General features: G+C 42.0%; 1 pseudogene; it reads left to right on the top strand.

Moving 5' to 3' along the window:
- Positions 1-14426: 14426 nt before the first annotated feature.
- Positions 14427-22918, top strand: LOC128095242 (GTP-binding nuclear protein Ran-like; annotated as a pseudogene).
- Positions 22919-25821: the final 2903 nt, after the last annotated feature.

Genomic DNA, 25821 nt, shown 5'->3' with positions numbered 1-25821 from the left:
TTTAGTGAGGCAGGGCCTCCCATGTAAGCTAAGCTGGCCTTGAACTCTCAACCCTCTTCCCTCATCCTCCTGAGTGCTAGGATTATAGGCATGTACTACCATGCCTATCAAAAGTGTGATTTTTGTCTAGTATGGTAGTACACACCTTTAGTTCCAGCACTCAGAAGGCAGAGGCAGGCAGATCTTTATGAGTTCAAGACTAGCCTGATCTATACAGCAAGTTCTAGGGCAGCCAGGGCTACATAGACTGTCTCAAAAATCAATCGATCAATCAATCAAAAGAGTGATTTTCTGTTCTTTTTATTTGTATGTCTCTATGAGAGTATACCATATGTATGGGTGCTCACAGAGGTCAGAAGAGGACATTAGATTCCCTGCAGCTAGAGATCCCGGAAATGGTGAGTTGCCAGATGTGGGTGCTGGAAACCGAACTTGGGTTTTCTGGAAGAAAAGCAACTATTCTTAAATACTGAGCTTCTTCAGCACCTTAAATGTTCCTTTTGAAATAAAAATCTTTTTTTGGGGGGGGGGGGTTGTTTTTTTTCAAGCAGGGTTTTTCTGCGTAGCTTTGCGCCTTTCCTGGAACTCGCTTTGGAGACCAGGCTGACCTCGAACTCACAGAGATCCGCCTGCCTCTGCCTCCCGAGTGCTGGGACTAAAGGCGTGCGCCACCACCGCCCGGCTTGAAATAAAAATCTTAATAGCTCTGTATCAACAATAGAACCTTTTGAAAAAATGATTATATGATAAACTTCAACAAAATATGAGTCCAAGAAAGATTGAAGATAAAGTTCAAGAATCAGTGGGATGGGGAAAGATAATTAATTTATAGTTGCCTAACTACAATGTGATTAAAATTAAAATCTAGATTAGATTTTCACAGATCTGCTTCAGTAAAAGGCCAAACAGTAATTATTTCAGTTTTATGATCCATATGGTTTTTCATCACAACTTGTAACTTTTGCTATAGTGTGAAAAAGCAGTTGTAGATAAATCAGTACCTGAGTGGTGTACCTGTGTTCTAATAAAACTTTATTTTCAAAAGGAGGGAACAGGGGCTGGAGAGATGGCTCAGTGGTTAAGAGCACTGACTTCTCTTCAGAGAACCTGGGTTCAATTCCCAGTACCCACATGGCAGCTCACAACTGTCTGTAATTCCAGTTCCAGGAAATCGGACTCCTTCACATCAATCCACATAAAATAAAGTGAAAAAAAAAAAGGAGGGAACAGACCAACTCCTATCTAGATGATTGAACATAAGAGTGTCAGGATAAAGCCATGCTGAACAGATAGAAGTTCTGAAAGTATGATAAACATACACATACAATTAAGTGGCAGGAAAAGTCAATCTGTCATTCAGTGACAATGGATGACATTTCTTCAATAAAAGGAAATAATTTAAAATTTGGTTAAGAAATAGCAACATATCTAACTGTTATTTACAATATGTTATAAATAGGCTATGAAGGGGCTGGAAAGATGGCTCCATGATTTAAGAGCACTTGTTGTTCTTTCAGAGGACTGGGGTTCAGTTTTCAGCAACTACATGGAGGCTAACAGCTTTCTGGAACTCCATTTCCGGGGATCCAACACCCTTTTCTGACCTCTGTGGACACCAGCATGCACAAAGTGTACATACACCCATGCAGGCAAAATACTCATACACATAAAAGGAAAGAAATAATTGTAAAAAGGAGTCTTTGAGGCTCTTTCAACTCTGTCATAGTTTTTTTCTTTTTCCCTTGTGGTGAATAGTGAAAGGGTGAAAGCAGAGCCCCTAAGCGAAGCCCATGGCCTCAGAATGACCATTCTAACAGTTTAGAAGTTCAGTGAAATGTGTCGAGTTTAGGATTGGGCAAGTGTTCATTTGAGTGGCTATGTAGCTGTGTGATGTTTTTATCTGTGACTTCATAACAATAAAGTGATTTAAAATAAAATAACATACAAAGAAATACCATGTGATTGCTACCAGAAGAAAAGAAACAGGGTAACAATGTTGGACTAAACAAACAAATTGAATGTAAAAAGAATTTGACATTCCTATTGATGAAAATAAATTCCATGAGAAGTTTTACTAACTGAACCTTTATAAATCACACACTAAATCATCAAAATCATGTTTATCACCGAATGTATGCAGTAAAAATTTACAGAACTTTCAGAGTAGAAAACATCGTAACTGTTGGAAAACTAACACCTACCTCAGAAACTACAGATCAGGTAGGAGAACTGCTAGAGTGGGCGGAGTTTGAACAACTCAGCAGAGCAGCTTGCTTGAGTAAAGGACTTTGGCCGCAATAAACGGTGAGTGTCCAGTCTCTTCAAACACATATGAAACATTAACCAGCTGCTAAAACACAAGGAATATGCTAATAAAGTCCCAGATAAGAAATCAGTTAGCCGGGGAAGTGGGTGGTGTACTCCTTTAAACTCAGGACTTGGGAAGCAGAGGCAGGCAGATCTCTGAGTTTGAGGCCAGCTTGGTCTACAAAATGAGTTCCAGGACAGCCAAGGCTACATACACAGAGAGACCCACTCTCAAAAAACCAAAGCCAAGCCACCCCCCCAAAAAAAATAAATAAAGTTTAGATTACAGTCTTTGATTACACTGCAATAAAAATTGGAACTAATAATAATAAAAAGATAGGAGCTAGGTTATGGTGCTCATGCCTTTAATCTCTGCACCTGGGAGATGAGGCAGGAAGATTACCTAGATTCTGAACCAAACCTGGGCAATATAATGAGTTTCATGTCATGCTAGGCTCCAGAGTGAGACCCTGTCTCCTAAACACACTGGAGTGATTTGAATGAGAATGTCCCCAAGGGCGGGCTCTCTGGTGTTTGCACTTGGTCCCCATTAGGTGTAGGTCTTAGAGGAGTGGTCTTGCTGGAGGAAGTATGTCACCAGGGACAGGCGTTGAGGTTTCAAATCTTTGTGCCATTCCAAGCTAGTGCTCCCTGCCTCGTGCTTGTGGTTCAGGATGTGAGCCTTCAGCTTCCCACTCCAGCTGCTATGCCTGTTGCTTGTCACCATGCTTCCCTGTCATGGCAGACTGTTAATCTGGAACCGTAAACCAAAATCAGCTCCTGCTATGAGTTGCTTTCCTCCTGGTGTTTTATTACAGTAATAGAAAAGTAACTAATACAACCACTACCACTAACTAACTAACTAACTAACTAACTAACTAACTAACTAACTAACTAACTAACTAACTAACTAAACAAATCAGTAGCTAAAGCTTTATAGCCAGACTTGGTACCTCAAATCCAACTCTTGAATCTGAGGCAGGAAGATTACGATGCTTTTGAGGCCACGTGGGTTACAGAGTGAGACCTCATCTCATAACTTCCCCCCAAAGCAAGAATAAAAGAGAAATGTGCAAAATAAAGTTAACTATTAAGAAACGATAATACATAAATATCACAGCACAATTGTGCAATTAGCATGTTGCTAAGTGATCTATGTGAATTGTCTTTTTATTTTTGTCATAATCTTCTTTTCACAGATGAGGAACTGAAACACAGAGCTCCGGATTAAATAACCTATCCAGTGGCACACAGTCCATAAATAACAGGGTTCCTATTTAAATCTAAATAGAGGGTCAGCAAGATGGCTTAGTGGGTCGGACAGTGGTGGCACACGCCTTTAATCCCAGCACACGGGAGGCAGAGCCAGACAGATCTCTGTGAGTTCAAGGCCAGCCTGGTCTACAGAGCAAGATCCAGGACAGGCACCAAAACAACACAGAGAAACCCTGTCTCGAACCCCCCCTCCAAAAAAAAAAAAAAAGATGGCTCAGTGGATAAAGACACTTAGTGCCAAACCTCACGATGTGAGTTGGATCCTCAGACTCACATGGTGTGGAAGGAGAGAACCTACTTCCTCAGTTTACCCTCTGTCTTACATACATGTATCATGGTACACATATATTGTGCATGTGTATATTCAGAAGAGGAATATATTTAGGTGTGGATATATTATAAAATAAATATGAATAGAAGTCAATTATGTGTATAAGCTCAAGAATCTAACAAAACAAAGTTAAAATATAACTGAGAGAAAAGTTGTTATTTAAAAAAATCTTGAAAAGAATGAAATGAGGGAGATAGAGTATGTTTGTATAAAACTAAAAGTTAGTTCTTTGAAGAGAGACAGAACAATGCCAGAAAGTGTGGAATTCAGCCAAGGGAGAGGAAGCTAGTAAAAGCTAGAGCAAGAAATCAGCCTTAATTACAGATTCTAGAAAGTCCAAAATGGATATTAAATTTAAGCTCATAATTCTTGTTTGTTTGTTTTTGAGATTGGGTCTTATTATGTAGCTCTGGTTGTCTTGGAACTCACAGAGATCCTTCTGCCTCTGCCTTCAGAGTGCTCGGATTAAAGGTATGTGCTACCACACTCAGGCTTTAAGCTCACCATTTTTAAAGTCCAGAATAAAATTTATGATTTCTATAAAACATAAATTGTTCAAGTTAATAAAAATAGAACCAAGGAGCTGGAGAGATGGCTCAGCTGTTAAGTTCACAGGCTACTCTTCCAGCAGATGTTAATGCTGTTTCCAGCACACTCATGGCAATTCACAACCCTCTGTAACTCTAGCCCGGGGAATCCAACATTCTTTTTTGGCCTCCCTGGGCACAAGACATGAATGTCATTCACAGACATTCATGCAGACAAAATAACCACATTTACATGTATACATATATATACATATATGTGTGTATATAGTTGTACAAATAATATATGTAATATATTTATTGTACATAATAAAATAACTATAAAAATTGAATCAAGAGGAATACCCACCTTAAAAAGGAAGAAAATCTTAGCCACTGCAGTCTGCTGTAAGGACCTTGGGTGATTTCAAAATTAAACAACATACTGTTTGTATTTCTGGAAAAGTCTGACGTCAAGGCATCAGCCTATCCAGTGCCTACTGAAGGCTTCTCTCCTTCACATATGGCACTTGCTAGCTGTGTCCTCACACAGTGATATGAGCAAGGCAGCCCCATCCTGTGGGCAATTAATTGGGGTTACAGGCCCAAGGAAAACAGATGATCACATGTCCTAGTAAAACCCACAGTCAACCCTGAGGACAATGAAGTGTGAACTCTGCACAATTGGTGAGCCCATGGGGGCCCACAGAGTCTCCAAAGTAAGGTCTTACTCAAGGTCAGAAAGTCTGAGCTTGCTTTGCCCATCAGGGCTGCATAATGGGATGATTTGGCCAAGGGCATGGTTACCAGGTGTTTTGAAGGGTCTACACTTGTTGGTACTTTATATCTCAACCTTGGAAGGTGCCCCTCCCCTTGTTGATGTATAAAAAGCCCATCATGATTAAACTCTGGGCTACTGGGTATTGACCCAGGGCCCTCCGGAAGCTATCCTGTGTCTCTGTCTTTCTCATTGTCTCTGCCTATATTTCTATCTAATACTTCCTCATTCCTCTCTCCTCCCCCCAAGAACCCTTCGACAGGTCAGAGCTAGACTCCTATGTGAGCCTCAACTCATCATAATGATTACTAACCACCAGCCTTTGTTCTTTTTACTTTTTGGTTCTTCTCCCATTCCCCCCTCCCCCCATTAGGGTTTTTGGAGGATCTTTTTCCTACAGGGACTACATTCTTTCATCCTAACCCACCAAACAATCAGAATCCCTCCCCCATTCATTCAGATTAACCTACCATATGCATCACAACTCCATGCCTAATGCCTAATTTACATATGGGCAGGACCAAATTGACCTGTTTCCCCAGGATATTAAAACTACATCCAAACTGCTACTTGCTAACACATCTTTCCTGTCCTTCATCAGCTTTGCTTTACCTCTCAGTAAACGTTGCTTATTTACCTTTCTGCTGCTCTCCTTCTAACTGTGAGATACTGAACTGACTGAGGAATCTGACAGAGTGGAGCAGGAGGGGTGACCTTGCTCCCTGGGGAGTCTTTTAGAAGGGTGCTAGTAGCAGTAGTAATGCTGGAAATACAGTCCTTGGATTGGCTACCATTTCATGTCCATCATGATCACTTAGGTCATTCTTTTGGATGGGGATTGATACTTACCTTATGCCTTCCTGCTGACTAGTCATGAGAATCCATGTACTTTTGTTTTATATTGGCTTTCTCTTTATAAAACATCTTTTCTTTTTGGCTAATTGTTATTTTGTATGCCTTTTTACTGATTTGTAGGCACTTTTAGATGTGAGCTTATTTATTGGGTCTATTTGCAACATACAAGATATGCTGTATATACAAAAGTCTACTTAGCCAAAGCCTTCCTTCCAGTACTCTGCAGCTTTCTTTCCACTGTTTATAGCTCGCATCGTTGCTATGAGTTGTCTAATTCTGATCTGCATTTCCCTGTTCATAAAGTTTCTTCTATCTGGCTGCCTTTGTCTTTTATTTTTAGCACTTTGGATATGATGCTTCCAGGTGGTTTTATTTTTGTGACTCCTATTGATCCTGCCTGAGATTCCCCGATGGCTCTTGTCGGTTCCTTTTCATTGCTATAGCGGGTACCTGAGACACTCAGCTTGTGAAAGGGAAAGGATTATCAGCTCCTAGATCTGGAGGCTTTAGGTCATGTTTGGTGGGCCCCATTGCTTTCAGTTGGTTGTGTATGTAGCACATCATGGCGGAGACCGTGATGGAATAGAGTTGCACTCCTCATGGCTGGGACACCAAAGAAGAGAATAAGAGATTGGGAGTTGGGGTCCTGTTCTCCCTCTTAATGATGATAAACCTCAGTGACAAAAAGACTTAGTACTAGGCCCACCTCACCTTCTTCTGCCTGCTTCCCTATGGCACCAACAGGGAAAGTCTTTAACATGTGGCCAGCCATTGGGAACAAATTACAGCAGCTAGCCATTACAGAGTCATATCCCCTCCTCTCCTCTCTCCTCCTTCTCTTTTCCATCCCTGGACTCTGGAACCTGGACCAGTGGCCCCAGGTTTTCAAACCTGAACTCTCAAAGCCGAAAGACTATAGGAATAGCAGGGCTGAGTTCCACCAATCAAAATGAATCCTACTGACCTCATACCATAGAGCTGCCCCTGTCAACCCTTCTCCATGCAGAGTCAAACCTCCCCCATCCATCTGCCCTCATGTGAATGACAGGAACTGAAAAAAGAGAGCAGCTCACAAGTAACAACTCCACAGCCTATCCCCCCCACCCCCAGCAGTGTACTTAATAACCTGTCTTTTGCTACACTGGTCAGACTTGGGTGAATTCATTCACCGTTTACAACTCCAGGCCACCACATTACCATCTCCACAACTGGCTGCAGGCCAGAACCTTTTGCTGCCAGTCTGAGCTTTTATTCTGTGTAGCGCTCGTCCACGTGGGTGACAGAGTTGAGAGTCATCCCCAGTGAGTGAGCCAGTATCATGGTAGTCTTTCCCGCCGGTGGCTCCAACCTACAAAGGAACCAGCACAGAGCTTCTTCCCAGAGCCGGTTGCTTTTACCGGCACATCCCTTATGGCTATCCTCATGTATCCTTCAGGTCTTCCATGACACGTAACCACGAGGTGGGTTGTAACGTGTTTGTTTGATGTTGCCTTACACAGTGTCTCTTTCTCGAGCTGTCTTCACTGGGCTGTAGAGTCAGTCCTGCACAGACTGCCCTGCCTCTTTCAGTACAACTAGAAGAGCTGTGCTTGTTCCTTTCTTCTTATTGAGTCCTTCTGTCCCCCACCTGCTTATTCTCTGACCTTCACTGGACTCCCCCCTGAAGTACTTACCTCAATGCTTCTGGGAAGTGTTGGATCATATACTATGTTATAAAGGAAAGCTGCGTTTTCTTAAAGCAGTTGAGAGTTGTAGCTCTCAATAGGGAGGGTTTGACTACTTCAGCAGACTCCTATGTTTTAGGTAAATCTCAAAATTGAAGATTCCCATTGGTATCAACCCAGATATTCCAAGTGTCACAGTCCAATTCAGTACACACAGGGACTCAGCTGCAGTAGATTGCAGGCTTTTTTGTTTGGAAACTGTTGTCTTTGGAGAGACTTGTCAGCAACAGCTAAGTTTTGGGCTTAGTTGTAAGTTTCCTCTGCCCTCGTGCCATTGGAAACAGCCACTTTGTATGCTGCTAAGGGGGCCCTGTGGCTTTCCCCCCATCTTTTAACTGCTTGTTAGTTGCTCTCAGTTTTCATCCTTGTCTACAGCACCAATCCAGGCTAGCATTAGCAATAGAAACTCATGAACTGTCAGATACATCAGTCTAGCTGTGATATTTATTTTCACTGGTATGTCATCTCTGTTGACAGCTGGTAGGTTTCATGGTTGCAAAGCTGGATGCTTCCCTCACTGACAGATATAGTGGCTTTTCTATCAAAGCTATGGTGAATGATGTGGCTCCAAATCCCATCATCTTACCTATTTTCTTAGATGTCATCAATACCAATCCTGGTTGGGCTTCCTTGTTTTCCCTTGTTCAGTATGGTCATAGGATGTTCTGCTATAATTCATCCCAGCCTTTAGCCAACCTAGCCTCAGTGCCATTAGTATCCCAGTTAACTAAGCTTTGAATGAGCATCGCAAACACTTCTCCCTCACATTTCATCCAGCTGACAGTTAACTCAACGTTTTGTTTTTGTTTTATAGTAAATCAATTTATATTTCTTTAACAAAATGTCTTAGACTGTAGTTTATAAACACTAGAAATGCTGCATTACTACCCATTCTGGGGCCTGAAATCTAGGTACAGACAAATCCAGTGTCTGACTAAGACTGTTTCAGAGATGGTGCTTTACATGTGTGCTTGCATGGAAGGAGTGAACAAGTGCTCTCAACCTATTTTGTAGGAATTCCCACACCATTCGTGAGAGCAGACCCTTCTCACCTAGTCATTTCACACAGGCCCTCAGTACCACTGCAGTGGGATTAGCTTTCAACATATAATTTTGAGAGGACACAAATACTTAGACTATAGCGTAAAAATAACATACAAATTTACCATTTTAAAGTAGTTAACTATTTTACAGTAATCAATAGCATTAAGTATATTCACAGTAGTGTGTAATCATCACACTGTCTGCTTCCACAATTTTCAAATTACCTTGGAAATCAACTCCATGCCATTGAGGAGTTTCTTCTTAGCATCTCTTTTTCCTCATTTGACAGCTACAAATCTGCCCATTATTTCTACGCATTTGCTTGTCCTAGATATTTCAAATAAATGAGATGCTGGGAAATTTGGCCTTTTGTGTCTGTTGTATTTCACTTAGCATAATGTCTTTAAGGTTCATCCGCATTGTACGGTGTTATCGATCAGTATTCCATTCCCATTGATGTCTGAGTACTATTTGTGTGTATGGATCTACCACATTTTATTTCTAGACTCATCAGTTGATGGACAGCTCAGTTTCCATCTTTGTGCTGTTGTGAACAGTGTTGCTGTAAACATGTATGGACAAGTTTTTGTTTGAACATCTGTTTTCAGTTCTTCTAGGTGTGTACCTAGGAGTAGAATCGCTGAGTCATACCTGGCTATAGCCCATGTTTAGCCTTTTGAAGAACCGATGAAAACAGCAAGTGTTTTGAGAATGGGTTCCCATCTCTCTGTTATTCCCCCCCCCCTCCCCGCCCCGTCATGCTTGGATAACTTTAAAATTTCTTCACTACCACTAAGTTTTGCTCATTCATTGCCTCTCCAAAACCTTCTAAAATAAACCCCACATCAGTGTTTTGGGTGAGAATCTATCCCAATCTTGCTTTTAGCTTCATCATAATGTGTCTTCTCCCAGTTTAACTATTTCCATATTTCCATTCCGGATTTCACCCTTACACATCTTTTTCCAAGTCCTCCAGATAAACAAGTTCACTCATAATTACCTGAACACACCGTTTTTCCAGTTCTTCTGGTTTTCCTGAGATGTGTCTTCATTCGTTCCTTAACCATGGATAGATTATAAAGTGTCCATGACTTAATTACTTTACACAAAGCCATTTTCTCTCCAGTTTAGATCACCTTTGAATGTCAGAGTATTTAGATATGGTTAGAATTTTATAGTATTCAGTTAGAGAATGTCATAAAAATTCTGGAAAAGAAAAAAATTTCAGAACATATTATCCATTTTAAAATTACTTTTTAAAATTTTGTGTATGTATGGGTAATTTTACCTGCATGATTTAAGTGTACCCCATGTATGCAGTACCTAAAGAGACCAGAAGAGGTCATCAGATCCCCTGGTGCTGGAGTTAGAGTTGTGAGCTATCATGCAGGTGCTGGGGATTGAACGGGGTCCTCTGGGGGCTGGAGTTGGCTCAGTGATTAAGAGCACTAGTTGCTTATACAGGGAGGACTCAGGTTCAATTCCCGGAACTCACATGTTTCACAGCCGTCTGTAACTCCAGTTCCATATGTGGTGCACATACATACATTCAGGCAAAATACACATTAAAAAAAAAAAAAATGAACTGGGTCCTCTGACAGAGCAGCCGTGCTCTTAACCAGAGCCATCTCTTCAGCCCCAGATCATTCAGCTTTAAAGAGAACAACGTTTCTTGGGAATAGAAATAATTTTATGTGAGAGTGTAAGGGAGACAGGCCTTATCAAATTATGGTAGTAGTTAAAATAGTATGATGTGTCACCTTTTGTGTGTGATCCCATGAAAAGAAAGTGATTTCTGAAAATACAACTTATCTCTGAGAATTTTTTTTGTCTCTAAAGAGCAAAGATACTGTGTAAGACTAGAACCTCTGAAGAGACCATAAGCTCTCTTGTTCTCTAAATTTATCAATGGTAATGTCAGTCAGTCATTTACTTTAAACATACCAAAATGAGTTACAGTAGAGAGAAAGACTACTGGTAAAAGAATACAGTGTATGTAAATGATTCTTAGAAACATTAAATTGATTAAAGCCATGCAGTAATTAAGTAAATAAATTAAAATGTAAAAAGTAAAGCTAAGAGGGTCTTTATGCTACCTGAATAGATTAATAAATTATTTTGTGGAAAGTTGACTACCCACACTACCATTTCTTTTCTTTATTTGTATTTTTAATTGACAAGCTCACACACACACAAAGTTTTTGAAACAGAGACTATGTAGCCCTGGCAGGCCTGGAATTTGTTGTGTTGACTAGATTGGTCTGGAATGCACACGGATGCTGAGATTAAAGGCATGTACCACCACACTTTGTGAATAAACAAAGTTTCTGTAGATTTGTGTTTTGGCAAATATGGACGAATATCTTAATCAAGCTAATGAACAATGCATTACCTCATACACTTATCTGTAGAGAATGCTTAAAGTCTGTTCTTATAGCAATTTAAAAGAATGTGGTATACTGTTATTAACTGTTGTCAACATGATATACAGTAGGTTTCTAGAATTTCCTTCCTGCTGTATAACTGAAATTTTTTATCTCCTTTGACAACATCTTCCTAATCCCCCAAATCTTTCATCTTAGAGCAAAAATCCCTTCTCGATGTGGCTGCTGTGGGTGTGGATGAGTTTTTATTTCTCACAGTGCCTTGGGCAGCTCTGCCCTCTGTGGGGTTCACAGAATTTTTGACTTATTAACATGAGATCTCCTATGATGTCTCCTTAGAACACAAGACTCACTTCGGAGATGGACTATGCAAACTAATGATCCTTTTGTACCACCTCCCTCCAAGAGGCTGCCGACCTAAGTGTGAAGAGGCAGGACTACTGGAGGAACCCTTACCGAGGAGAGAGAGAGGACTGTTTTTCAGCATGCTGTATACATCATCAGGCCGTGATTAGTGGATGGCGCTGTGCCCCTTTTAACTAGAGCACTAGGTTTGGTAACGAAGGATGGGAATCACAGTGTATCTGCTTAGCGTAACTCAGTGTGCAGTTGTCTTATGCAGTGGCAGAAATCCTTGACAAAAGAAACTTAAGGAAGGAGGGGTTTGTTTTGGCTCACGGTTCGAGGGGAAGAAGGCTCGGGGCAGAAACTTGAAGCAGCTGGTCACCTCACAGTTAGGAAGCGCTAAGTGGGGAAGCTGGGGCTAGGCTCACGCTCTCCGTTTTATTCAGTCTGGGACCCCCGCCTGTGGGAGGATGTTGCCTGCAGTTAACATGATGGAGCTTCCCACCTTAATTAACCTAATCTAAATAACCCCTCAAAGGCATTCCCAGAGGCTAACCTAATCTAGATAACCCCTCGTAGATGTTCTCAGAATTTTGTCTCCTAGATATTTCTAGATCCTGTCAGCTTGACACTATTAACCATCACACCCCAAGTGAATCACTTGGAGAAAGCATTCCAGTTTTGTAATTTTTACGGTCTGAGGGTTGAAAGGCCTATACTTCCAGGGAATGAGTTCCTTTTAAGAAGGAAGGTAGATGCCCTCTAAACTTAAGACTATAGCTGCTTTTTGCTCATGCACTCTCTCCCTTTATAGCAGCTGGCAGATAAAAAGAGCAATGAGCTAAAGAACACACTGGCAGGAATCATTGACCTTGATCGTCATGAAGAGGTAAGATGCTGATACACACAGGGGCATGAAGAAATGGGATTGGTATTCAGGGAACCTACTGGGACATTTCTTAATATTCCTATGCCCAGTTTTAACAGTATGTAGACAAACTTGGCAGTCACAGACTGGGAGACCTGAGATATTCTATCAGATAAACCTAAGCCACAGAGAATGCTTGTCAGGAGGAAGATAATTTTAGAATGAGTGGTAGGAGAAAATGCGTTTACTCTCAGGATGCCACCAAGTGGCTGATGTTGGCTCAGAGCTGCATTCAACTTCAGAAAATTACATCGGGCTGTTAGCTGCCTCACCCAGAAATGCCTGGAAGGTGTATCCAGTCTCCTGCCCATCCCTGACTCACAACCTGTGGTGACACACAGCTCATAGCTCACAGATAGGTGGGTTCAAAGCCCTCTGCATCAAGAGGATAATTCCAAGGCTCAGGCATGCTTAAGAGCTTCCTGTGGAATAAGGCGGTGGCTAGATTTCAGGTTTTAGACATTTCTTGTTTGACATTTCTTTGTTTAGCCTCTTACACATTGCTGTCCTGCCTACTGTTCCCCATCCTGATCACTTTCTCCTAAGAACACTCCAACACATCATTTGTAGGAGAATCCTGTGTCAGGCCCCGCTTCTGGGTCCATTCTCGTTTACAAAAAAGGACCTGCTTGGGAACAAACGAACTTGCTGGCATGCAGCTAAGAATAAACCTTTTTCAAGGAGAGGGGAGGTCTTCCCCCTGACCTACAGGAGACTGACCCCTAGGCCCTTGGGGTGTCCTGTCTGTTAGATGGGCCTTCACTTGCCTTGGTGCTTTCGTTACCAGGTGGTAGGGAAATGAAGTGATTTATGATGTTTGGTGTTTGGGACGTGTGGTGGTAGAGGAAATGAAATGGTTTATAATGGGGCTTGGGGCCATGTATTGCCTGCAAGAAGGACTTGAGAAAAATTATTAGCCATTTTGTATGTGATCAAACCATATAAAAACCTCTAGACAAAGGCTATTGAGATGGCTCAGCATCAGCTAAGAGTGTTTGTCACTAGCTTATGAGGTCTTTGGTAATTTTCATCAACCTAGTTAATCCCATCGCCTCATTTGTTAGTTTATCTTGGCCCAAGTGTCAGGGGCAAGTGCTTGAGAGTAGCTTGGAGGGAACACCATGGTAACCTTTGGGTATGACCCAAATGCTCAGAGGAAATATAAATTGGAATTTGAACACTAGAAAATTCAAACCACATGTTCTAGTCCGGTAAGGTATAGCTTAAGAACTAGGAAAATGGATAGGGACTGAGAGGATGGCTGTATTGGTGAGATGCTTGCCTTCCAAGCAAGAGGACCTGGGTGTGAGTCCCAGAATCCAAGTTTTGTTTTGTTTGTTTAAAAGCATGTCATTGTAGTCCCAGGACTACTGAGGCAGAGACAGGAAGTTCCCTGGGGATCTCTGGTCAGCCAGTCTGCCCTAACTGATAAACTCTAGGCCAAGAGAGACCCTGTCTCAAAGAAGGTGGATTTTATTCCCAAGGATGGTACCCTAAGATGTCCTCTGGCTGTCATAGGCATGCACACACATTTGCACATGAACACACATGAACATACACACAGACACATATATAATATATTGTATATATGCATATATGTGTATATGTATATATACATATACACACATATGTGTATATATGTATGTATACATATATGTGTAATTTCTCCAATTACTTTGGAGAAATGTATATTCCAACCTGGAAAGTAAAAAACGTAGACACTGAGAAACTGAGATAGGCTGGAGAGGTGGCACAGGGGAAAAAGTGCTGGCCTTGCAAGTGTGAGGACCTAAGTGCAAATCCCCAGAATCCATGTGTATTAGTCAGAGCTCTCTAAGGAACAGGATTGATAGAATGAACATATATCTATATATTAAAAAGGGCCTTAGGAGTCAGACAGGCATGGAGGCTCTTCTTGAAGGATCGCTGCGATGGCTACCCAGGCAGAGCTGCAGGTCCACTTGAAGCTCGTCTTGGTGGGCAACAGTGGCACCGGAAGAAAACGTTCACGTTTGAGAAGCGCCACTTGAAGGGCGAGTTCGAGAAGTCTGTAGCCACCCTGGGCGTGGAGGTGTACCCGCTCGTCTTCCATACTAACAGAGGACCCATCAAGTTCAACGTGTGGGACACAGCTGGCCAGAAGTTCGGGGGCCTGCGCGATGGCTACTGCATCCAAGACCGGTGTGCCATTCTAATGTTTGATGGAGCATCAAGAGTCACCTACAAGAACCTATCTAACTGGCCCAGAGATCCGGTGCGTGTGTGTGAAAACATCCGCATTGTATTGTGTGGCAATAAAGTGGATAGTAAGGACAGAAAAGTGAAGGCAAAATCTATTGTCTTCCACCGAAAGAAGACCCTTCAGTACTATGATATTTTTGCCAAAAGTAACTACAACTTTGAAAAGCCTTACTTCGGGCTTGCCAGAGAGCTCACTGGAGACCCTAATTTGGAGTTTGATGCCATGCCTGCTCTTGCCCCGCCTGAGGTGGTCATGTACCCAGCTTTGGCAGCACAGTATGAGCATGATTTAGAGGTTGCTCAAACGACTGCCCTCCCAGACGAGGATGATGACCTGTGAGAACGTGAGGCTGGAGTCCTGAGTCAGAAGTCTAGTTTTATAGGCAACTGTCCTGTGACGTCAGCGGCACAGCGAGTGTGCCACCTTATTTAGTTAAGCAGATCGTGTACTTCATTGGGATGCTGAAGGAGATGAACGGGCTTCGGAGTGAATGTGGTGGTTAAAACATACCTTCATTTTTTTTTGGACTTGCATATTCAGCTGTTTGGAGCGCAGTTGTTTCCTTCCTGAATTTCAAAAATAAGAATGCTGTAGCACATGACAGTATTCAGTGGTGAAATCTTGTTTGTTACTGTCAATCCCGTTCTTTTTGTTTAGAATCAGAATAAAGTTGTGTTTCAAATAATCTTAAAAAAAAAGGGGGGGGGGACTCACTAGAGTGGCTTACAGGCCGCAGTTCAAGTAGTCCAACAATGACTGTCTCCTGATGGCAAAGAGTCTAGGAGACTGGATTTCTCATCAGTTCCATCTGGTGCTGGAGTCCCAGGGAGGTCCTAGAGCTGTGGTTCTCAACCTTCCTAATGCTGCACACGACCCTTTACTACAGTTCCTCATGTTGTGGTGACCCCCAACCATGAAACTATTTTTGTTGATACTCTGTAACTATAATTTTGCTAATGTTATGAACTGTAGTGTAAATATCTGATGTATAGGCCACCTGGTAGGTGACCCTTGTGAAGGGGTCGTTCAACCCCCAAAGGGGTCATGATCCACAGATTGGGAACCGCTGTCTTAGAGAGTTGACAGTTTTCAGTCCAGTTTGGTCCTGAAGAAGCAGGCCTCACACCAGGGAAGGAATGGCTCAGGGGTAGATAAAGTTGGAGATAAAGGGAGAATGACGGTAAACAGACAGGATGCCCAAGCTTCCTCCTTCCATGTCCTGTTACGTGGGCTGTCACCAGAAGGTGTGATTTAGTATGTGTCTTCTGACCTCAAATAATCCAGATTCAGGGGGGGGTCTCCCACTTCAAATAATCCAACCAAGGAAACTCCCTCACAGATGTGGCAGCTTCTTGAGTTTTAGTTGATTCCAGATGGAGTCATGTTGACAACTAAGATTAGCCATCACTCTACATTAAGTAGATTTTGGTAGCCAAGTAACTCTGAACAGTTCACTACTTTTAAGGTTGGTTTCCTTATGTGTAAAATAGAAATATGTTTATCACTACCTTCTAGAGCTATGAGAGTATCATACAGAATCTATGAAAAAAATTCTTAACTCAAATGAAGTGCTTAGTAAATGTAGCTATTCTAATAGCTTTCATAATTGGATTTGAAAATTTAACTCATTGAGTATCCTAAAGGGGCACTTCTCTGGTGTTCTGTCTGGACGTGCTAAGCTACAGAAACCGCTCCATTTGGGGTGCTCCATCCTCCCGATGTCATGGATAACGTCTTGAGTTCCAAGCTGCTTACTGGCATCCACTTTCCTTGGTCCTGCTCATTTAAAGGCACCCTCTATGTGACATTCAGCTTTTCTCTTTCTGACCATCTTACCACTACGGTTTTTGTTTTTCTCCCTAAGTTGGAAGTGTTTCATCAGTTGAATCCAGACGTGTTGAAAGGTGAGATGAATTTTTCTGATCTAAGGGTGTTTTGTGTGCTTGGGGAGATGGTTAAGTTAATTGTCAACTTAACAGAATCTAGAATCACCAGGGAGATGGCCCTCTGGGCATGACACTGTGGGATTATCTTGATTACATTAATTGATGTTCCAAGACCCATCATGACTGTTGGCAGGACCATTCCCCTGGGCTGTTTAAGAAGGAGAAAGCAGGCTGAGCACTAAAGAGGTACTTATCACTCTCTGTTTCGTGACAGTTCACCCTCGTGACCAGCTGCCTCAAACTCCTGCTTGCTTGACTTCCCCACAGTGATGGACTGTCCCTTGACGTAGAAGCCAAAAGACACGCTTTCTCCCTTGAGTTGCTTTTTGGGGGGTGGGCAGGGGGACTAAGACACCTGGCTTTTCACATGCCTTCTTATCCCTCTAGATCATCCCAGGCCATGCTTATGGGATTTCTGCCTCAGTCAATTGCTCAGAATTCGAGTTCCCTATTGGGAACAGTGAATCAAAGGCATGTGGAAGAGGATGCTAACAGCCTGCTCTGGAGGGGCTGAATCCAGTGCTCCACAAACTCAAGCTTTTGTTAGGCTGCTGCTTCTGAAATCCCAAGTTGCTGGTCTTTCCAGATCTCCTATTTTGACTACCCAGGCTCACTGGCAGAAATTCAGTGCCAATCTGACTTAGTAAATTTGCCATATGAACTTTGGCTTGCTACCCTGTGACACAACCCTATAACTGGGTCAGTTCCTCTCCTTACCCACCTGGGACTCCCTGTAGAGCTCAGGACAAAGCTCCTACAAGCTTGGCTGCATAAGCGACCTCCTATTTAATGCCCTGAAGAACTTCTGCTCTGTGCTGCATTACATGTGTGCTTTTAAAATCTCCTAATCACCTGATTTTATGACAGACACTAATTTGTTACCGAGCTTCAGATTCCATTTTTGTTTTAGCGCCCCAGGAAAATTGCTCAAGTTGCTTTAATTAGTATCAATTTGGTTGTCAAATTTTCAAGATGAAGCTATTGTGTTTCAGCATTATTTAAGCTAGGGCATTAAAATTAGCTGGGGATTTTTTTTTCAAGAATCACTAATTATGACCCAATTTTAAATGTAACATTTACAAAGAATTATTAATAAGTCTATATCCTATCTCTTTGGGCTACAATATCTCATAGTTATATAAAAAGTTAATTGCTAGCCAAAATTTGTATCCCTATTCACTGTGTAAAATATGTCAACGCAATTGTCTGTATTAGAAGAGGCAGAATGTGAGTAATTGCAAAGTAATTTATATTTGTCTTTGGAGTGCATTTGCTCTTAAATTTGAATATGTCTGAGTCTGATGTCTAGGGAATTCATATCAAAATAATGAAGCTGTGTTATAAAGATATCAAATCAGGAGATTTCCCTCCCCCCTTTTGTTGCTTTCCTGGGTTGAGAAAAAAAAGCCTAAATTGTCTTCAGTAGATTTGTATGTTGAACACAGATGTGCAGAAGTTAAGTTATTGGTCTGGGAGGAATTCAATAGCAGAGTAAAAAGCTGTTAAAATAGGAAATTTTAGATCTTAATTATATTATCTGGTAAAGGTAAAGAAAGAGAATAAAAAGAAGAAATGTAGGAAACAAAGAAATTATACCAGGAAAAAAGTATTTAGAAAAACATTGCAGAATTCTGTAGCAAGAACAGGGAGGTAGCTGGGCAATGGTGGCAAGCCTTTAATCCTAGCATTTGGGAGGCAGAGGGAGGGGGATCTCTGCGAGTTCAAGGCCAGCCTGGTCTACAGAGCGAGTTCCAGGACAGCCAGAGCTGTTACACAGAGAAATCCTGTCTTGGAGAACAAAACAAAACAAAAAACAAACAAACAAAAAACATAAACAGGGAGGCAAAACTGCCCAAGAATTAGGCAGGGTTGGAATATATTAGCCAAGTTCTGTATGCTATGGGCCATAGAGATGGAAGTAAAGATGGAGGTGAAGAGGCAGTAATAAGCTACTGAGGTAAAGACTAGTAGTTTTGAAAATTAGCTCACATCTTATGGAAGGGCATCTGTTGATGTAAATAGCAAAATAAAGCTGGGCAGTGGTGGCGTACGCCTTTAATCCCAGCACTCGGGAGGCAGAGCCAGGTGGATCTCTGTGAGTTTAAGGCCAGCCTGGTCTACAGAAGGAGATTCAGGAGAGGCACCAAAACTACACAGAGAAACTCTGTCTCGAAAAACCAAAGGAAAAAAAAAGTAAAATAAAAATAAAAATATATCATGTTTTGGAGCTGGAGAGATGGTTCAGCAGTTAAGAGAATTTAACTGCTCTTTCAAAAGACCTGGGTTTGATTCCCAGCATCCACACGGTGACCATAGTAATGAATGATTTTTCTAACTGTAACATTCCATCCATCTAATTTAGTTTTCCATAAAACTTGAAAATGAAAGACGTATTCATCAATGCCTTGTTTACTTTCTCTAACTAGAATGTACATGCCCTGAGACTAGTTACTGTGTTATAGACCTTCATATTTAGAAAAACATTTGGCACATATTAGTCCATTTTTGAATGAATAGAGTATATTAATGCAAATGTATGCCTGTCTCTAGGTCATTTTGATGTCCTGAATACCAAGCACATATTGTCTGATCCTCTCAGCCATTTTAAGGCTTTACCAACTTGCTTCCTTCATGTTGATTGTGTGAACTATATGCAATAATTATGATTAATTGTGGTTTACTTTATTTGTATTGCGTCTTTACAAAAAAATTATTTGATATGGCACCAAAATTATTACAGTAGCTGAGCCACTCTGCTTGGTTGCTTTCTTCTCCTCTTTCTCCTCCTTTCTTCCTTCTTGAAGCATTTCTGTTGAAAGTTTCATAGTGTGGGGCTAGAAAGATGGCTCAGCAGTTGATGAGCACTTGCTGCTCTTTCAGAGCACCCAGCCTGGTCCCAGCATCCACATCAGGAAGCTCACATCCAACTATAACCCTAGCTCCAGGTGACCCAGTGCCCTCTTCTGGCTTCTGTAGGCACTGCTCATACATACATCTGGTGCACATACACACACGCAGGCAAAACATGCATATGCATAAAATAAAAATCCATTTGAAATGTTTCTGTGAATAAGGAAAACACTCCCTAGAGAGAATCAGGTAGTTTTTCACATTGAGTTCATGAGGGTGTTTCCAAAGGCATCTGGCAAATAAGTCAGCAAATGGAGGGTTAAAATCCACTCTCAGTTGGGGTGACACTGTGGAATAGTCTGGCAGTAGGGATGAAATGAAAAAAAAAATAAAGCGGGAGTTAGCTGGCCAGTGAATGAGTGCAAGCTTGATTCCCTCTGAGTGAACCTGACTTGGTTGCTGGCATCACTGGTGGACCAGCTTCATCACCTCTGAACGTGAACTCACACCAGTGTCTCAGGAGTGTCTGGCTTCTCTAGCTCTCTAGCCTGTAGATGGCCACCATGGAACCATCCAGAATCTGATGGAGTAAGGCAATTTCATCTCTTTCTCCCTCTCCCTCTCCATCTCCCTTTCCCCGCCTGCCATCTCTGTCTCCTTATCCACCCTTCCATTATATCCTTTTCTCTAGAGAGCCCTAGGGTCTGGGGAGATAGTTCAATAGTTAAAGCACTTGCCAGAAACTTGAAGACCAAAGTTCAGATCCTCAGAACCCATATACATGCTGGGTGGGTGTGGTAGCCTATTTAATTGGGGTGCCTTGCTTACAGTTTCAGAGGTTCAGTTCATAATCATCATGACAGGGACCATGGCACATGCAGGAAGACATGGTGCTGGAGTAGTACCTGAGAGTCCTATATCTTGGAGGAAGATAACAGGAAGTCGACTGTCACACTGGGTGGTAGGTATCTTGAGCATAGGAAACCTCAAAGCCTCAGGAAGCAGAGACAGGATCCCCAGGGCAAGCTGACTAGCAAGATTAGCTGTATCAGCAAGCCCTGGGTTTGACTGGGAGTCCCTGCTTCAATAAATAAGCTGAAAGAGGATGATTCCTGACAGCCTTGGGCCTCTACATACATGTGTACTTATATGCACAGACACCCACATGTGTGCCTGTACACATGGAAATGTATAAAAACATTTGCATACCACATATACATGCAAAAAGTTGGTGGGAATGGGGAAAAATGGGGAAAGAGAGAACCCTGATGTGGTAGTTTGAATGTAATTGGCCCCCATAATCTGACAGGGAGTGGTACTATTAGGAAGTGTGGCTTCGTTGGAATGGGTATGGCCTTGTTGAAGGAAGTGTATCAGTGTGGGGACAGGCTTTAAGGTTTCCTATGCTCAGGATGCTGCCCAGTGTGACAGTCAACTTCCCATTGCCTGCAAGATGTAGGACTCTCAGCTACTACCCCAGCACCACGTCTGCCTGCATGCCGTCATGCTCCCCATCATGATGATAACGGACTGAACCTCTGAAACTATAAGTGAGCCCCCAATTAAATGTTTTCTTTATAAGGGTTGCTGTGGTCATGGTGTCTCTTCAGAGAAATAAAAACCCTAACTAAGACAGAGTTGGTACCAGGAATTGGGTACTGTTGTGATAGGCCCGAGCATGTTTTTGTTTGAAGGAATATGGACCTTGGGACTGTGGATTAGAAGAGCAGTCGAACACTTTAAGTGCTGCTTAATGGGCCATGCTAGTAGGAACATGGAAAGCAGTGGTGTTGAATGAATTGATGAACTATGGGGGTTTGCTCAGGAGGTTACAGAGGAGAAGAATTTTAGTATGTTGCCTAGAGATCATTCTTCTGATATTTTGGTGAAGAAAGTGGTCTCTTTTTGCCCTTGTCCGAAAAGTTTGTCTGAGGCTAAAGTGAAGAGTTTTGGATTAATTCCATTGGCAGAAGTCTCAAAACAGCCTAGTGTAGACTCTGTTGTGTGGGTATTAGTGGTAATTCTAATGAAGATTTATAATGAAAAGGAGCAAGCTGAGCAGAGTAAATTACAAAACGTAAAATTTTGAGGAGAAAAAGAGCATCAGGAAGTGGAATAGAGGTGAATCTGTATTCAAGGAGATAAATGGATTAAAAAATGGAATAAAGAGAGTGGTGACCTCAGGGTAGCATCACACTCGGCTAAGTTTCCAACTTGTGAGAAGGAATTAAAGAAAAGCTTAAAACTGGGTGTTGTGGTACATACCTTTAATTCCAGCACTGGGAAGGCAGAGGCTGGTGGATCTCTGAGTTTGAGGCCAGGCTGGTCTACAGAGCAAGTTTTAGGACAACCAAGCGTAGGTAGTGAAGGACAGAAAGCTGGGAAAGATGTAATTGAATTAGGGGGGCATGTTCCAGCTCCTACAAGCAGTAGAACTTGGCAGCTTTGGACATGTGGTTCTGCTTTAGAGTTAAAGGTAAAAGAAATGGGTTGTGGAATTTGCCTCTGTACCGAAGGAAAGCCGCTGAGGCTAGGCATATGTCAGCAGGTCCCTGAATGGCAGCCTAGGGAGGCCATTTTGTGAAGCTGTGGTATTGCCTTGGAGACCCCAAGATGTTAGAGATGCCAGAGTCATGGGATAACTGCTGAGGAGAACTGCTAACAGGGAATGGAAGTAGCCCAAGAGAAAGAAGTGTGTTCTAGTCAACAAAGCTGAATGGAGTTGGAGATCTGAAGAGTGTTTTGACATCAGACATGGAGAGACAGAGTTTGGAGTTTGCCCAGCTGGTTTTCCATCATGCTTCTGTCCAGTATTTCCTCACTGTGCTCTCTTCCCTGTGTTTTAGAATGGTAATGTATATCCTGTGCCATTATAAGTTGGAAGTATGTGATCTACTTTTTGAGTTTGATTTTTATAGGTGATTACAATTAAGATTTTGCACAGATCTCAGAAGAGCCTCGGAACTTTGAACTTTAAAATGTTGTTGAGACTCTGATAGACTGTGGGGACTTTTGAAGTTGAACTGAGTGCATTTTGCATTATGATATTGTTACAAGCTAATGGGAAGCAAGGGAGTTGAATGTGATAGTTTGAATGTATTTGGCTCCCATAATCTGATAGGGAGTGTCACTTTTAGGAGGTGGCTTTTTTGGAGTGGGTATGATGTTGTTGGAGGAAATGTGTCACTGTGGGGGCAGGCTTTGAGGTTTCCTATGCTCAGGATTCCACCCAGTGTGACAGTGGACTTCCCATTGCCTGCAAGATGTAGGACTCTCAGCTACTACCCCAGCACCACATCTGCCTGCATGCTGTCATGCTCCCCATCATGATGATAATGTACTGACCCTCTGAAACTGTAAGTGAGCCCCCAATTAAATGTTTTTATTTTTATTTATTTTTTATTTTTTTCTTTATTAGTGTTGTCATGGTCAGGGCTGGGCGGTGGTGTCACATGCCTTTAATCCCAGCGCTCGGGAGGCAGAGTCAGGCGGATCTCTGTGAGTTCGAGGCCAGCCTGGGCTACCAAGTGAGTTCCAGGAAAAGGCACAAAGCTACACAGAGAAACCCTGTCTCAAAAAAAAAAAAAAAAACCCAAAAAACAACAGCAACAACAACAAAAGAGTTGTCATGGTCACCTGGCTATTTTAGCACATGCCTATAATCCCAGCTCTTGGGAGGCAGAGGCAGGTGGATCTCCATTAGTTTGAGGCCAGCCTGGTCTACAAAGTTCCAGGACAGCTAAGGGAGTACACAGAGAAACCTTGTCTTGAGAAACTTTAAAAAAAAAGATGTATATATGTATATATACTAAAGTTGTTTTTTTTTAAGGAGTTGTCATGGTCATGGTGTGTCTTCACAGAAATAGAGATCCTAACTAAGACACCTGATTAACATACCTGGCTTGAAAATGGTTGCAAGGCCATGCATACAAGCAGTGGGACATCTGCCCTAGCTTTCTAAAAATCAACCATCTACTCAAAGAAACTTAGTGGGGAGTAGGAACGTGGACTAAGGTGTCTCTAGCAGAAGAGAGAGGCATGGAGAGATCAAGTCAAGGAAAGCCAATCAGCGAGAGCCACCATTAGAAACCAGAAGGAAGCAAAGAAGGTTCCTCCCCCATTACAGGCTTTGAAAGGAACATGGCCCTGCCAACACCAGGATTTTCCAATGTCTTACCCTTAGGACCATGAGACATTTGTGTTGTATTCAGCCACCAATTAGTAGTACTTGTTAAAGTAGCCCAGAATTTCTATTCTTTTGAAGTATGTTTTGTGGCCCAGAATGTATCTATCTCAGTGAATCCCTATGGCTTTGTAAAGAGGGATTATTCTGCTGATTTGGGATGGAGTTTTCAATAAATGTTGATTAGTTTAAGCTGTTGGCTAGTGCCGATTAAGATACCCGTGTCAGCCGGGCGGTGGTGGCGCACGCCTTTAATCCCAGCACTCGGGAGGCAGAGCCAGGCGGATCTCTGTGAGTTCGAGGCCAGCCTGGTATCCAAAGCGAGTTCCAGGAAAGGCGCGAAGCTACACAGAGAAACCCTGTCTCGAAAAACCAAAAAAAAAAAAAAAAAAAAAAGATACCCGTGTCCTTCCTGGTGTTCTGCCATGTGACCTGTCAGTCACTGAAAGAGGCTTGTTGAAGTTGCAATCTGCAATACTGGTGTGACTGTTCCCCTTGCAGTTTGCAATCATGCCAACTGTACCTGGACACTTCTGTGTTAGGCAAATGTAGGCTAAGGATTAATACATCTCCTTGAAGAATTGAGCTTTATCTAGGTAGATAGATGGTAGATAGACAGACAGACAGATTGGTTTTTTTTCTTTTTTCTTTTTCTTTTTTTTTTTTAGACAAGGTTTCTCTGTGTAGCTTTGGAGCCTGGCCTGGAACTTACTTTGTAGACCAGGCTGGCCTTGAACTTGAAGAGATCTGACTGCCTCTATCTCCCAAGTGCTGGGATCCAAGGCCTGCAGCACTATACCTGGCCACTATAATATACTTTAAAGTACTTTTGTATTCTACAAAAACCCTTCAACCCCTGTGTCATCTGCCAGGTCTAGGCAGATTTGGCTATTCTGGCCACTTTATAGTCATATTGTCACGTTGCAATGAAATCATATACTTGTGGTCTTTTGTAAATGGAATTACAATATATGGTTGACTTTTTAAGAGTTTCTTTGCTTAGCTTAATGTTGTCAAGATTCCTCTATATTGCAGCATGTGTCAGACATTTTGTTCATGTTTGTTGATTAATAATATTCCATTATATAAATAGATGGTTTTATTTATCTTTTCATCAGCTTATGATAATTTGGGTATTTTTCACTTTTTGGTTATCATGAATAAAGTTTCTATACACTTCTATATATAACTTTTGGGTAGTTGTTATTATTATTTGTTATAATTATTTGGTATATACATATTGCATTAGTTACCTTTCTGTTACTGTGAGGAAATACCATGACCAAAAACAACTTATGCAAGAGTTTATTTTGACTCCTGAGTCCAGAAAGAGAAGCTTTACTGGTAGGGGGCGTGGCAGGGGCGTGGCAGCAGGCAGCCAGAGCAGGAAGCTGAGAGATCACATCCTGAACTGCAACCATGAAGTCTAGACAGGGAACTTGAAGTGTGGTGAGGGTAGGAACTCTCAAAGTCTACCCCCAGTGACACACCTCCTCCAGCAAGGCCACACCTCGTGAGGGTTCCTAACATCCCCCCAAACAACTCCAACTAGGGACCAGGTATACCAATAGTGAGCCTATGGGGGAATGTGTGGCATTTCTCTTCCAAACCGCCACATCGAGGTGTGCATTGCTAGATTATGGGATAACTGTATAAAGGAATTGCCAGACTGTTTGGATTGCCCAGCTACTGCATGATCTTTACATCACCACCAGAAGTATAAGGCTCAAATAACTCCACATACCCCCTCACTCGTCCCTGTCTCCTTTTTCTTACAGTGGCCTTAGTGGGTATAAGAGGGTGTCTCATTTTGGTTTTGGTTTCCATTTCCCCGAAGACCAACACTACTGAGCATCTTTTTATATATTTTGTTATTTGAGTACTAGTAAACACCTATAAAAAGGCCCTTTGGTTTTTTCCTTTTTGTATTATAGTTCTTTACATGTTGTGGACACAGGTCTGTTTGGTGAAATTTCCAAATGTTCTACTGTGGTTTGGGTTTTTGTTTTATGGTATCTTGTTTTGATGATGTCATTTTTTCTTTTGTTGCTTATCCTTCTGGGGGCACAGCAAAAACTCCCTTCATTCAGTCTCGACAGTTCACA

This window comes from Peromyscus californicus, unplaced genomic scaffold (genome assembly GCF_007827085.1).
Source record: "Peromyscus californicus insignis strain IS unplaced genomic scaffold, ASM782708v3 Scaffold_11__1_contigs__length_118956290, whole genome shotgun sequence".
Classification (NCBI taxonomy): domain Eukaryota; kingdom Metazoa; phylum Chordata; class Mammalia; order Rodentia; family Cricetidae; genus Peromyscus; species Peromyscus californicus.
Note: the sequence above shows the minus strand (reverse complement) of the source record. Positions and strands in the feature narration are given on the sequence as shown.